Source organism: Scardinius erythrophthalmus (genome assembly GCF_964197995.2).
Source record: "Scardinius erythrophthalmus genome assembly, chromosome: 4".
Lineage (NCBI taxonomy): Eukaryota > Metazoa > Chordata > Actinopteri > Cypriniformes > Leuciscidae > Scardinius > Scardinius erythrophthalmus.
The window spans coordinates 1,735,251-1,750,250 of NC_138224.1; the positions used below are offsets into that span (position 1 = coordinate 1,735,251).

Consider the following 15,000-nt stretch of genomic DNA (forward strand, 5'->3'; position numbering starts at 1 on the left):
TTTGCCGTTGCTGTAATTTTGGGTTTAATCATGTTAAATCAGGAACATATGCAATCATTCAGAGTCCAGCAGGATATTTTTATTTCAGTTAATGTCAAAAATATTCTGGCTTTAGTTTCAGTTTTAGTTAACTATAAAAACCCTGGTTCAAAGTATCATGAGACCAGTGTTGTTTATCGAAACGAATCCTGACACGAGTGTGTTGTTAAAATATGAGGCACACACACACACACATATCATCAAACACACACTCTTAAGTGTAATTACATCCTATAATGCTCAGCGCTCTCAGTGTGCATGATGGATTATGGCATGACACCATTATTTAGCTGAAAAATGATTAATGGTGTATGAGCTCCATAAACACTGGAGCTGAGAGACAAGCTCACCGAGAGCGTCTCTGACCCTCACACACACCTCTGGAATAAACACACACCATGAAATATGGGCCGCATTAAAGACTTATTGTTCTCCTAGTGACAGGAGGAACAGAATTCATTCAGCATTCGTCCAAGAGCGATAAACTCTTCATTATAACTCCAGACGTCTGTATGAAAGCACTGGCACTAATGCTAAGCTCAGAAAAACACAGTCCTCAATGGTGCGACAGACGTCTGACATAAGAAAAAAAACAATCAATCACTCGTAAAACATCTACTATTACATAAAATATTTGCAATTTAAATGTTGCTGGCAAAAAAATAACTATTGCATCACTTCTGAAGAGCCGTCAATGCTGAAAGATGCAGTCCGAATGATGCCAATATCTGCTAACTATTTTATTTCAGCTTTATTTAGATTAACTGCAATGTTTTTTAATAGTTTTGGTTTACGTGAATAACCCTGCGTGAAACAACCCAATAAATGCATTAAACATCTTACCTTTGTGGATTTAAGACACGGTGGAGGTTATGCTGACTTTAATGGGTAATTTACCCTTATTTTTAAGAAAAGAATTTGAATTCTTCTTAAGTTTTGTCTTAGGAAAAAAAATATTATTAAGAAGTTTTTTTTTGGAAAAAAAAAAAATAAAATAGTTTTATTCTTAAAGTGCTTCTATTATGCTATTTTAAAGGTTCCCAATGTTGTTTTGGTTTCTCCTTTAACAGGTTTAAATGCATCCAGGATCAAAAAACACACATTTTCTCATAATACACATCACAACATCATCTCTTTTCAGATTCAGTCTCTATAAGCTCCGCCTCTCTGAGAGCTGCTCTGCTCTGATTGGTCAGAAAGCAAATGCTCATTATCATATCTGAATCTCAGCTCTTGATCTCAGTGATACGAACAGTGACGATGGCGTGGGTTTTACCATATCAATCTCAGAAAACAGCGTCTTCTCCACACGAACAACACGAGCCAAACTCTTCCAGTCTCAGATACACTACAGTGTTTGAGGGCGGGGCTAAGAGACGCTGTTCAGCCAATCAAGACCAGAGGTGGGCATTATGCAAATTAGTTACAAACCTGTAGTTTCAGTGAGAAAGTTTGATCTTTGAAACGTTGCAGGCCTTTTATATTCACATTTAGCCATATTACACACTAGGGTTAGGGTTAGGGTTATATGCAAAAAAGCATAAAAGGGCCACTTTAAGAATGTTTTATGAATCAGATTCAGGATTAATAAAGGCTCTGTAACCCCTGATGTTTTTTTGTTTGTTCTAACGGCAGCAATTATGAAAGCGCTTTACTAACGAGCGTATGTGGACTCAAAGCTGCTGTCCTTGCTAACAAGTCCCTCTAATGAGATCATTAATTACGTCCTCCAGCAGAAAAAATCTGCTGGCTCAACATGTCGAGAACAACACAGAAACTCTGTGGGGTGTGAGAGCAGATTACGGGTCAGCGCGAGACACGAGACACGAGCGAGACGTGTGTGTTAGAACGGATGCCGGATGCTCTTAAGCACCACCATCTGTACGGGAGAACGAACAAGAATGAGAACGTTTACTGCGAGAATGATGCACTGCAAAAATAGCAAGAGCTGCTGGAAATAATCAATTACCAGGTTTAGATTTTCCCATGGTCATCTTTCTTTAGTGTGTAATGTTGCTAGAGTTCTTCTCTATATTAGTGTCAGTGTTTCTGAACTCCTGAAACGCCTCCATTGTAGTCTTGAGTTTCTGCCTGGAACGAACACGTCACAATATTCCTCATTTAAATAATTAATGCGCAGAATAAAGGGGCGGGGCCTGGTTGAGTTAGTTAGCAGTGTGTTGAAACCAAGCGGAAACCTTCCTCTCTCTCTTGAATCCAACACTGAAAAAAACTGCAATTCATCAACTGGCCACTAGAGACCGGCTCCAGAAGAGAGTCAATCCCATAATTCCCCATGTTAAAATGCCCAACTTTACAGCAGAAACAAATATGTTTACAGCCTGGTGCAAAAAGTTTTTGGTCTATATAGCTAATTCTGCCCTTCATGACGACTGTGAGGGGGGTGAATTTTTTTATAACTCACCCGTTTAAATTATATTAATCCTTAAAGTTGTGCATAATTAAGGGCGTGGCCACTTGAGTGACAGGTGGATTGCCGCTGATGTCACTACTAGCCGTTTGTCTGCTGTCTGTTAGCGTCACGTCACCACATTGTCGTTTATCTGGGAGTGACGCTGCCATGATGGCGACGGCCGGCTCCGCCCACTTTGGGCTTCAAAAATGCTCTTCAGAAACACTACGGGTGACGTCACACACACTACGAACATATTTCTTTACAGTCTATGGTTGAAACTGGCGGTTATGGTAAGGGGCGGGACATTTCCCAAACACACTCGAAGCGCTCGACCAATCACAACACACTGATCCAGCCGACCAATCAGAGCACAGTGTGCTTTCAGAAGGAGGGGCTTCATAGAGACAGGAAGTAAACAGAGCGTTACTGACAGACTGGGAAGAGAAGCAAAATGAGGCCTACCATCCAAAAATGAACACTTTCGCTTATATAAGCAGATCACTAGCCGAGCTGCAGTGTGTGTGAGAGGACGGCAGTATTTGTTCAAGATCTGTTTTTCCAGTGTGTGTGTATTTAACTGGTGCTCTGTTTAAATGACACACAATATAAACAATCCTGGTTTGCCTAATTGGTAATTAATCAGGATCCCTGATTAGAGGTGATCAATTACAGGCGTCTAAAAGAAACACAGTTAGCGGCGCACTCTCTCTGAACTAAACAATTACATGATGAGTAAAACTGACTCAAAGCAAAACAATATGGTTTCTGGTGCTCAGTTGCAAATAAAATATATGCATCAAATACAATGCAAAAAAATGTGTGTGTTCTTCCTGTTTTCCAGCACAAATATCTAATCATTATTAAATCTAAGATACATTTATTGGAGAAGCAAGTTTTTTTTTTAAATGTATAAAAATTAAGTGACTTCATGCTCAAGACGAATTCATATCTGGCAATGGGTCATAAAAATAAACAATTCAAAGGGAGAAAAATATTATTTTTCTAAACCCATTGGCAATTAATACTAATTTTAATATGAAGAAAGTATAATGATATAGTAAATAAAGTCAAGAAAATGAGAATACAGTGAATAACCGTCCTGGACTTCAAAGTGTGTGTTATATGGTGCTAACGTGACTCTGAAAGATTTCACACTCCTGCGCTCCTGTTTTCTCCTCCGTCCGTGATGTCGCTCTGTGTCTTTATCTCTGCCTCTGAATCTGGGTTATTTTCTGCTGTCACCTTCATTTTCTGCTGAAAACACAAACCTACAATATCAGGCACAGTGTATCTCTCTCTCTCACACACACTCACACACCTCATGCATACACATGTGTTTTTATAGTAGTATTTCTACAACAGAACTAGTTCATCTCTGGTGAATGACAGAAAAACACTGTTGTGTGTCTTTGAAAGGGAGGGAGAACTGAATTTATTCTCTCCACGTGTAACAAAGGGAAAGAGAAATGAGCCGATGGGTACAGACTGCGGAGACACAGACCGTGAAACACTCGACATTTGATACATCATTTGATTTCATTTGGGTTTAGAAATGTATAGGGAAATTCATCTATGTGTACATATAGCTGCAGTCCTGCGAGTGGAAATGGAGAATAAATCACGGAGAAAGATACAGAAAGATACGAGACACGACTGAGAATCGCAATATGAGGAGGCTGAACATCCGAAGTATATCAGCGAGAAAATAAAGAGCAGGAAATGAGATTATGGTAAATAAAATGCAGAAAATAAAAGCCCAGGAAATGTGAGAATACAGAAAATAAAGTGCAGAAAATATAAGGATATAGTGAATAAAGTGCAGTAAATATGAGAATATAGTGAATAAAATGCAGAAAATAAAAGAAGACAGTAAATAAAGTGTAGTAAATAAGAGAATACAGCAAATAAAAAGTGCATAAAATATGAGAATATAGTGAATAAAATGCAGAAAATAAAGGCAGACAGTAAAAAAGTGCATAAAACATGAGAATACAGCAAATAAAGTGCATAAATTATCAGAATACAGTAAATGGCATAAAATATGAGAATACAGTAAATAAAAAGTGTATAAAATATGAGAATATAGTGAATAAAGTGCAAAAAATAAAAAGACAGTAAATAAAGTGCAGTAAATATGAGAATACAGTAAATTAAGTGCAGAAAATATGAGAATATAGTGAATAAAATGCAGAAAATAAAATAAGACAGTAAAACAAGTGCATAAAACATGAGAATAAAGTAAATAAATGGCACAAAATATGGGAATACTGTAAATAAAAAGTGCATAAAATGTGAGAATCTAGTGAATAAAATGCATAAAATAATGGTAGACAGTAAAGTGCATAAAACTTGAGAATAAAGTAAATGAAGTGCATAAAATATGAGAATAAAGTAAATAAATAGCAGAAAATATGAGAATACAGCAAATAAAACATAGTCAATATTATTGTGTGTATGTAGTGTGCATGCAGTGTGTGTGAGTCCCAGTGATAAGAATGTGACTGTAAAAGAATAAAGCCGAAAGGATGAAGGAGGGCGTTTTTATACTCACTGTCTCAGCTCGTGTGTGTGTGTGTGTGTGTGTGTGTGTGTGTGTGTGTGTTCACTGCTGAAGGACTCTTGAGCTTCAGCTTGGCATTGTGTGTGTGTGTGTCTCATAACTTCTCTGACCTTCACTCCATTAACACTCATCTCTGTCTGATAAGACCCTGCTCTGCTATCTGGACTGTTTTACCCAAGAGTCGAGGAGTGTGTGTTTGAGAAAGTGTGAGGTGATACAGAGGACGGGCTTTAAATGGAAACATGAGAAAGACAAGTGTCACACACACACACACACACACACACACACACACACACACACACACACACACACACACACACACACACACTGATAAGGACACATCCACTTTTAGTAGGAAACCAGAGAAACACACGTTTGCACCAAGTGTGAGACGTGTGTGTGTGTTAAATATAAGACATGCATTGTTACCTTTATCCACGTCTGTGGCCACCAGACACTGGACCTGATTGAAAGCAGACAAGTAGCAAACAGAGTCAAAGAGGTCAGCGAGGATTCGATTCATGCACACTAACGGTCGAAAGATAGTATACTGTAAAGAGATTCATTACAGAGATTTTTCTTTAGTTTAAGTCTCTTCTGCTCATTAAAACTGCGTTTATTTGATCAAAAATACAGTAAAATAGTGAAATATTATTAGAATTTAAAATATCTGTTTTCTATGTGAATATATAGTAAAGTGTAATTTATTCCTGTGATGGAAATCTGAATGTTCAGCATCATTACTCCAGTCTTCAGTGTCACATGATCCTTCAGAAATCACTCTAATATGATGATTTGATGCTCGAGAAACACTTATGATTATCATCAGTGTTGAACACTGTTTCATTTTTTTTTTTTACATATTTTTGTGGAAACTGTGATGCATTTTATTTATTTGAAGAATAGAAAGTTTGATTTGAATCTTTTGTAACATCATAAATGTCTTTACTGTCACTTCTGATCAGTTTAATGAGTCCTTGCAGAATAAAAGTATTAATTAATTAATTAATTAATCTATTTATTTTTACTAAAGACATTTTTATTACTTGAAATCAATTTTAAATGAAATAAAATATTAAAATAAATGTCACAATTTTTTTTTTAATCTTTTGTAACATCATAAATGTCTTTACTGTCACTTTTGATCAGTTTAATGAGTCCTTGCAGAATAAAAGTATTAATTAATGAATGAATTAATTAATTTATTTTTACTAAAGACATAAAAACATTTTTATTACTTGAAATTAATTTTAAATGAAATAAAATATTTATATATATATATATATATATATATATATATATATATATATATTTTTTTTTTTTTTTTTTTTTTTTTTGCTTTAGTAAATCTGTATCTTCACAATATCCACTTACGGTCTCAGAAAATCCCAGAAGGGAAATTCAATATAAAAAGTAATTTGCAGTTTATGGGCGAAATTTAATTATCATTAACGCTTAATAAATTGGGAGAAATCCCTCGTTTATGGTTTAGATTCATACGGAAAAAAGGATGAAACCTTGATGATGCCAAAGGAATCCGGCTAAATATATTTAATTAATCTCATTTATTATAAATTAGATGATCTAAACTGATGTAAAATGTTGTACGGCGTGAACGTGTGCGAGAACTAAACGCACAGAGCGATACCTATGAATACTAATGACATCATGTTGAAACATATTTTGTAAAGCGCCCTCGGCTCATCTCTCTCAGGATATTATAACATAAACAATATTCCGTCTGCGACTCTCTGTGTCGAACAGATAAAGAGAAGCTCTGCTGATAAACCACTGTGTGAATAATCTCTGGGTTTTCATCGGACACACTTTTATCCTTTTCTAGAGAAGGAATATCTGAAGTATTTTAAATTATGGCTCATACACAATATGATAATAACACTGAACACTGAATAATGTACTTATGAAGTTAGAAAACCTTTTGAAACTTTTTCTTGAAATATTGTTTCATATATTTTGTTAGTGACATATTTCTTAGATTATTTTTGGCATGTCATTTTGTACATGTATTAATTATTATTCCTATTTTATGTGATTATTCGCAGTTCTCCGTAATAAACATAGTCATTTATCACAATCATATTTTATTACTCTGATGTTTAAAATCTCAAATTGTAAAAAACTTGCAATGGGTTCTTACAATGGGTTAATATACTTTTTGTTATGTTTTTGGCATTCCATTTTGTAAATAAATTAATGATTCTAATAATTTAATTGATAAATTATGTGGAGGCGTACGAGAGTATAAACTGAGATATAATGTGTGTGTGTGTGTATGTGTGTGAGATGGATATGTTTAGGGGTCGGGTTAGTGTGTGTGTGTGTGTGTGTGCGCGAGTGAGTATGTATGTGTGTGCCAGTATGACTGTGTATGTGTGTGTGTGTTTGTGTGACTTTGAGTGTGTGTGTGTGTGTGTGTGTGTGTGTGTGTGTGTGTGTGTGTGTGTGTGTGTGTGTGTGTGTGTGTGCGTGAGTGAGTCTGTATGTGTGTGCGAGTGTGACTGTGTATGTGTGTTTGTGTGACTGTGAGTGTGTGTGCGAGTGTAACTGTGTGTGTGTGCGTGTGCGAGTGTGACTGTGTGTGTGTGTATGTGTGTGTGTGTGTGTGCGCGTCCGAGTGTGACTGTGAGTGTGTGTGTGTGTGTGTGTGTGTGTGTGTGTGCGCGAGTGTGACTGTGCATATATGTGTGTGTGTGCGTGAGTGTGACTATGAGTGTGTGTGTGTGTGTGTGTGTGTGTGTGTGTGTGTGTGTGTGACTGACTGCGAGTGTGTGTGTGTGTGTGTGTGTGTGTGTGTGTGTGTGTGTGTGTGTGTGTGTGTGTGTGTGTGTGTGTGTGTGTGTGCGAGTGTGAGTGTGTGTGCGAGTGTGTGTGCGAGTGTGACTGAGTGTGTGTGTGTGTGTGCGCGCCCGAGTGTGACTGTGTGTGTGTGTGTGTGCCCGAGTGTGACTATGAGTGTGACTATGTGTGTGAGTGTGTGTGTGTGTGTGTGTGTGTGTGTGTGTGTGTGTAAGGGGATTTGACTCAGATTTGAACAGTAACAAAAGCATTTTAAATCCAGACTGCTCTGAGATCAGTGACCTGGTGAATCTGCAGAGAGGATTACAGACACACACACACACACACACACACACACACACACACACACACACATACACACACACACACACACACACACACACACAGAAAGCGAGCGAGAGATAAATGAAGGAGTTCATGCATTGTGGGATTGGAGTTCTTGGGTTGGGTTCGGTGTGGTTTAGTTCAGGGTTTATTGATTCTGAGAGGTCGACCACAAACATCATGAGACACGAGGAAAACCTTGTTATATTATTCTTTATACATTGTTATTTTATACTCATAATTATATTGTGTCTATCTCACCTAACATACTGTTTACTGCACACTACACACTATATACAGTATAACAGAGCTATTACCGTTAACTAAAGCTAGTAAAACATTTCTGTTCATTGAAATCAAGCGGCAATAACAAAATATAAATATTAGTTGAAAAATAAACTACAGAAAAAAAATAAAAAACGCTGTATTGGCATTAAACAGAAACAAGTTTGAGTTGAAGCACTAACATTATACATTTAAAACTAAAACTATACTAAAAATAAATGAAATTAAAAAAAATGAAATAAAAAAAAATATAAAAAAACATAAAAAAACTAATAAAATCACAAAGCATGTATTAAAATTACTAAAAATGAAACAATAATTCAAATAATTCAAAATATTAATAAGACTGTAATAACACTGGCACACAAATTGAAGTGAGTCACATGGGTTATTGATTACACAATATCTCATGATTGGTGAACTGATGACTTCACTAGTGTGACGTTCCCTCATATTTACTTGCTCATTAATATGGAAAAGTGTCTGTGATGAAGGGTAAAGCATCTATTGGTCATTGATATAGACTATCAATAAAGGCTTCATGTCTCATGTATTAGGCGATCCCAGAATGCATTGCAACAAGCTCAGTGAAAAATGTCTTCAATAGCTTAACATTTCTTTTTAATTATAGTTTATATATTATATATATATATAATATTTTATGTTTATTAATTTAACATTTAAAACATTTAAAAGTGTGGAGACCAAGAGAGGAACGTGTCTGTACACACTGCCACCAGGGTATCGAAACAGAATTACATTTCCTATGTACATGTCCCAAATATGAAGACTTAAGAAACAAATATTTCCAAAAATTTGAAAAACATATACCAGGCTTCACTACCTACACTGAGGACAAAAAGCTTCCTTTTTTATTAGGGGAAGATAAAAGCACGGCATGGCTAAATATGTCTTCTCCTGCCACAATACAAGGCTAAATAAATAGAAAATTGTATAAGAGGTATTTATACAAGTTATGTATTATATATATGTATATATATATTTTTTTATTATTATCTTGTTTGTCTGTATTCTCTTATGTTTATGTATATATATATATATATATATTATTGTTTCAATGTACCCTTTGAGGGACATGCACAGAACGTGTTTAGTATCTGCATCTACATCATAATTATCCTGTTTACTTGTATTACTATATCAGATGTATTAACTCCTTGTTGTTGTTTATATTTGTTCTTATGCTTTGGCAACACAGATGCATTTTTTTTTGTCATGCCAATAAAGCAACCTGAAATTGGAAAAAAAAAAAATTAAAAATTGAGAGAGAGAGAGAGAGAGACAGACAGACAAGAGGACCGAGAGAGAGAGAGAGAGAGAGAGAGAGAGAGAGACAAACAAGAGGACCGAGAGAAAGAGAGAGAGAGAGAGAGAGAGAGAGAGAGAGACAGACAAGAGGACCGAGAGAAAGAGAGAGAGAGAGAGAGAGAGAGAGAGAGAGACAAATGTTCACAGATATTATAATTTGTTACACTGTTAATTTGTACAATTAATTTAAGTTGTACATTTCGATTTAAGTTAAATTATAATATTTTATTATTTTGTACTTTATAATTTTATACTTTATAATTATTCTATGTGTTCCAAGCTTTGGCAATATTGTAATATGTACAGTCATGCCAATAAAGCAATTTTGAATTGAATTGAATTGAGAGAGACAAGAGGACCGAGAGAGAGAGAGAGAGACAAGAGGACCGAGAGAGAGAGAGAGACAAGAGGACCGAGAGAGAGAGAGAGAGACAAGAGGACCGAGAGAGAGAGAGAGACAAGAGGACCGAGGGAGAGAGAGAGAGAGAAGAGGACCGAGAGAGAGAGAGAGACAAGAGGACCGAGGGAGAGAGAGAGAGAGAAGAGGACCGAGAGAGAGAGAGAGACAAGAGGACCGAGGGAGAGAGAGAGAGAGAAGAGGACCGAGAGAGAGAGACAAGAGGACAGAGAGAGAGAGAGAGACAAGAGGACAGAGAGAGAGAGACAAGAGGACAGAGAGAGAGAGAGACAAGAGGACCGAGAGAGAGAGACAAGAGGACAGAGAGAGAGAGAGAGACAAGAGGACAGAGAGAGAGAGACAAGAGGACAGAGAGAGAGAGAGACAAGAGGACCGAGAGAGAGAGACAAGAGGACAGAGAGAGAGAGAGAGACAAGAGGACCGAGAGAGAGAGACAAGAGGACAGAGAGAGAGAGACAAGAGGACCGAGAGAGAGAGACAAGAGGACAGAGAGAGAGAGACAAGAGGACAGAGAGAGAGAGACAAGAGGACAGAGAGAGAGAGACAAGAGGACAGAGAGAGAGAGAGAGACAAGAGGACCGAGAGAGAGAGACAAGAGGACAGAGAGAGAGAGAGAGACAAGAGGACCGAGAGAGAGAGACAAGAGGACAGAGAGAGAGAGAGAGAAATACTTCACTTCCTGATACACTGTGATCACTATCACAGCTTTAGATCAGACTATTTCACTAGATTCCAACAACTAGAACCAAATTTTATGGCACTACCAAATTCAGAAAAATTAAATCATATTTTGGGTGAGGACTCCAGCTCAATCACAACGGCAGCAAAATATGTGACAGCCTGCCCCAAACTACGAGAGTCAGCCAGTGGACAAAACTAAAGTCAGAATCATCCTCATCTCGTCTGAATGTTGGTACTAATGTACAAAGGTGGTTTTTTTTCTTGTTTATATAAATGTATTCATACATTTGTTTACTGATTGATTTATTGAATTTATTGATTATTTGTGTATGTAATGTCCATTTATGTAATGGCCAATTCTTTGGCAATACTGTACAAGTCATGCCAATAAAGCTCATTTGAATTTGCATTTGAGAGAGAAAAAAAAGAGAGAGAGAGAGAGACAAGAGGACATAGAGAGAGAGAGAGAGAGAGAGAGAGAGAGAGAGACAAGAGGACAGAGAGAGAGAGAGAGAGAGAGAGAGAGAGAGAGAGAGAGAGAGAGAGAGAGAGAGAGAGAGAGAGAGAGAGAAGAGACACTTTGTTTCGGAGAGAAAGACGACGACGGCACAGATGATCAGAGAGACGGATGGAAGCCTGTGCATTAACAAACAATTCACAATTCACGATCCCCACGGCTCTCGACGAACGAGCACTGAGACCTGAACGAGATCACATGACACGATTCCCAGCGACAGCCACAGAAGCAGGTGTTTTTCATTCAGATCTCGTGTGTTTGTAGGGTTTGTTTAATCTCGTTTAATCTTGTTTAATCTTTACTAACAGTCTTTTCAACCACACAGTATCATTATATCTGTGTTATAACAATTCAAATTATCACAAAAATACTGGGATAAAAGTTTATATTTCGGATATAAACACTGATGTCTACAGTAGTGATCAAAATAGAGCAAATCACCTTTTGAAAGTAACTTCAAGTAAAGATTGTATCAGTACCATCGTTACACCATTAGGTGGAGACAAGTGATGGATAAAAAGTGTGTCATTGAATCATTCAAGAGATTCGTCGAAAAACGCTGATTCATCCAGTAATGAAATACCGTAAAACTTCAAATAATAGCCCGGGCTTTTATTTTCCCAAATCGCCGAACTGCACCGGCTTGTATTTGAGACAGGCGTCTATAAGAGACAGGCCTTTAATTCAGTGTTGATGTTGTTCATTGAGTGTAGCATATCCATAGAATTTAGGCTGACAGACAGAAAGCATGACAGTAAGAGTTTACCACATTATATTACGTTTTATGTCTAATTCGAATGTGTTTAACAAATCAGTTATGTAAGAATTACATTATATTGCGTTGTGTCACGTCTAGGACAACTCGAGGTAACGATATCACACACCGGTCGCGCACTTGCTCAGTTTATGGCCAGCAATATTTTTTATGTTTAAGGACATTATGGAGTTAATATAATGTCTGTACTGTACTATGTTATGATTGTACTGTACAATTAAATACAATCGTTGCTAAGTCTGCAGTCTGAACACTTTACCTCAGAGCGTCCGTTAACTGAATAAATAGATAATATCATAATACCTCGAGTTGTCATTGACGCAGCGTGGCGCTTCTCGTCTTGTGTGCGAGATTATTGGCAGCATAAAGCAAACATTCATTACTATCATCTTCACCGCGATACACCTCAACTACAAGTTCATTGGCGAATTCCTCCTCGGCGCTCCCGTCCACTTCTCCCTCTCCGCCTTGCTTGCACTAACAGCTCCCGCCCAGATGCGCACGGCTCTCTTGCGTGCGCAATCTGCACCATAGAACTGGTTTAAAAAGATGATCTGACAGGTTTTAGAAGATTAAATACAAACCGAAACAAAAAAACCGACCAGGCCTCTATTTGAGACCGGCGTTTATTTACCCAAACCTGTCGTCACACCGGGCGTTTAAAAGAGACAGGCGTCTATTTGGGACTCGGCTATTATTTGAAGTTTTACGGTAAATGAAATTTCTAAGAGTGAGTCATTGAATCATTCAAGAGATTCGTTGAAAATCACTGATTCATCCAGAAATTAAAAGAGAAATCTTTACGAGAGAGTCTTTGAATAATTAATACAAGAGAGTCGTTTAAAAAAAACTGATTCATCCAGTAATGAAACAAGTGAAGCCTTTTGAGTGAGTCATTAAATCATTCATTCAAGAGATTCGTTGAAAAATGCTGATTTATCCAGAAATGAAACAAATGAAATTTCTAAGAGTGAGTCATTGAATCATTCATTCAAGAGATTCGTTGAAAATCACTGATTCATCCAAAAATTAAATGAGAAACCTTTATGAGTGAGTCTTTGAATAATTAATACAAGAGATTCGTAAAAAAAAAACTGATTCATCCAGTAATGAAACAAGTGAAGTCTTTATGAGTGAGTCATTGAATCGTTCATTCAAGAGATTAATTGATTCATCAGGTAATGAAACAAGTTAAAGTGTTCCTGCTGGATTCTAATGCCAAGAAACGTTCTTGGCACAAATTTTAAATACTAAGTTTAAATACTTTGTACGTTTATGCAAACTTTGTCTAAATGTTCAATCAACTGTTTCACCTCAAAAAATGATTTTCAGACTATTATTTCATTGGCTTTACAGTGTTAAAGTAATGCATGCACATACAACATATATTTCATTATATTACTGTAGATGCTTACCAGATTTGCGCGGGCATGAGTCGAGATGGGGCTTGATGAATGGGAATGGGAATGCTGGTAATCTTCCAGGTGTATTTCTGCTAACACAGGGTTAAGCTTTGATTAAAGGGTGAGAGATTGTAGAAGCAGCTTTAGCTTAAACTTCAGCGTCCCACACACACACACACTAATTTCCCTTTAGCTCGAAAACCTGATGCTTAATGTCACTGCTCTGAATTACAGATCTGTGCTGCAATTAAGATCCGTGAATTCATTACTGCATGACCTCAGACGAGTCCACTTCTCAAACTCACTGGACAGTCAGTGGAAACACACACACACACACACACGCTGTGATTGGCTCCCGTTGAGACTTGCTCTGCTCTCTGATGAGTCTGTCTCACACAGACATGAATAATTTTGCTTCCTAATGCCTGAAACTTGGAGGACGGATGAACGCTCTCCTCTACACCGGAACAAAGATGCTTGTCAGAAATATGCTGTGTGTATCCAGGGATTCGGAAAACTACAAAATTAATTTTCTTCTGGGTTGCATGAACAACTAGTCATGTGACCTGATCAGATGCTTCTGACCACGCTTCGCACATCAGACTGCTTTTGCCTTCAAAAACAATAATGCAGAGACCTCAAGACAAACCTTTGCTTTTAGTCAAAATAGCTTTAAGATCATTAATAAATATATATGTCTAGTTATAACTTAAAATAAGCCTATTTTCAACTCGACACACCTTGCAATATCTAACAGATTAAGCACCAGTTTTACTTTAGCATTATTTTTATACTGTTATAATTATTAATATTTAGAATTAGCTTTTTCGTTTGCATTTTTATTAGTTTTTGTTTAATATTTCTATTTAGCTTTCATTTATTTTAATTCCAGTTTTAGTGTTAGTAATAAAACTTAAACTAGTTTGAGTTAGTTGCCAAAAGAATTTTTTTTTTTGTTAACATTTTTCAACTTTAAGTTTTTCATGTATTTTATTACATTTAATTTTTTATTTCATTTCATTTCAATTACTGAAAATGGTTAATTAATACTTTTAGTTTTACTTAATAACAACACTGTAAAGCACATAATGCTAATTAAACGATAATTCTTTTTTATAGCATCTCTGCTAAAAATAAATAAATAAATTATTGATAAAAAATATTTATAAAAACTGGTCAACCTCTTTAATTAGTAAGATATTGGATGACTTGTGACTAATTCCTAAATAAAAATATTAGGTAAAATGAACTACTATTGATATTGAATAAAATATCAATAGTTATGGCCAACATTGACTGACTCTGGATGAAATCTGTTTTGCTGCTAGCATTCGTTACTCGTAATGTACTTCTACTTGTTGACATTCAGCACAAAGGTCAACTATTTTTGTCTTTATTGTTATAAACGCACCGATGGACTGAACTAGCATCTGGAC

General features: G+C 36.5%; 1 long non-coding RNA gene across 1 annotated transcript in view; it reads right to left on the bottom strand.

The window, feature by feature from the left end:
* LOC308690027 overlaps positions 1–15,000 on the bottom strand; it is a 20,485-nt gene that overhangs the window by 27 nt on the left and 5,458 nt on the right. Inside the window, exons 3-5 of the long non-coding RNA XR_014030111.1 lie at positions 13,577–13,653; positions 5,445–5,478; positions 1–3,709 (exon numbers count right to left, since the gene is read on the bottom strand). The exon at positions 1–3,709 is cut by the window's left edge and continues 27 nt beyond it. This is a non-coding gene — a long non-coding RNA (uncharacterized lncRNA). The remainder of the gene's footprint in view (positions 3,710–5,444; positions 5,479–13,576; positions 13,654–15,000) is intronic.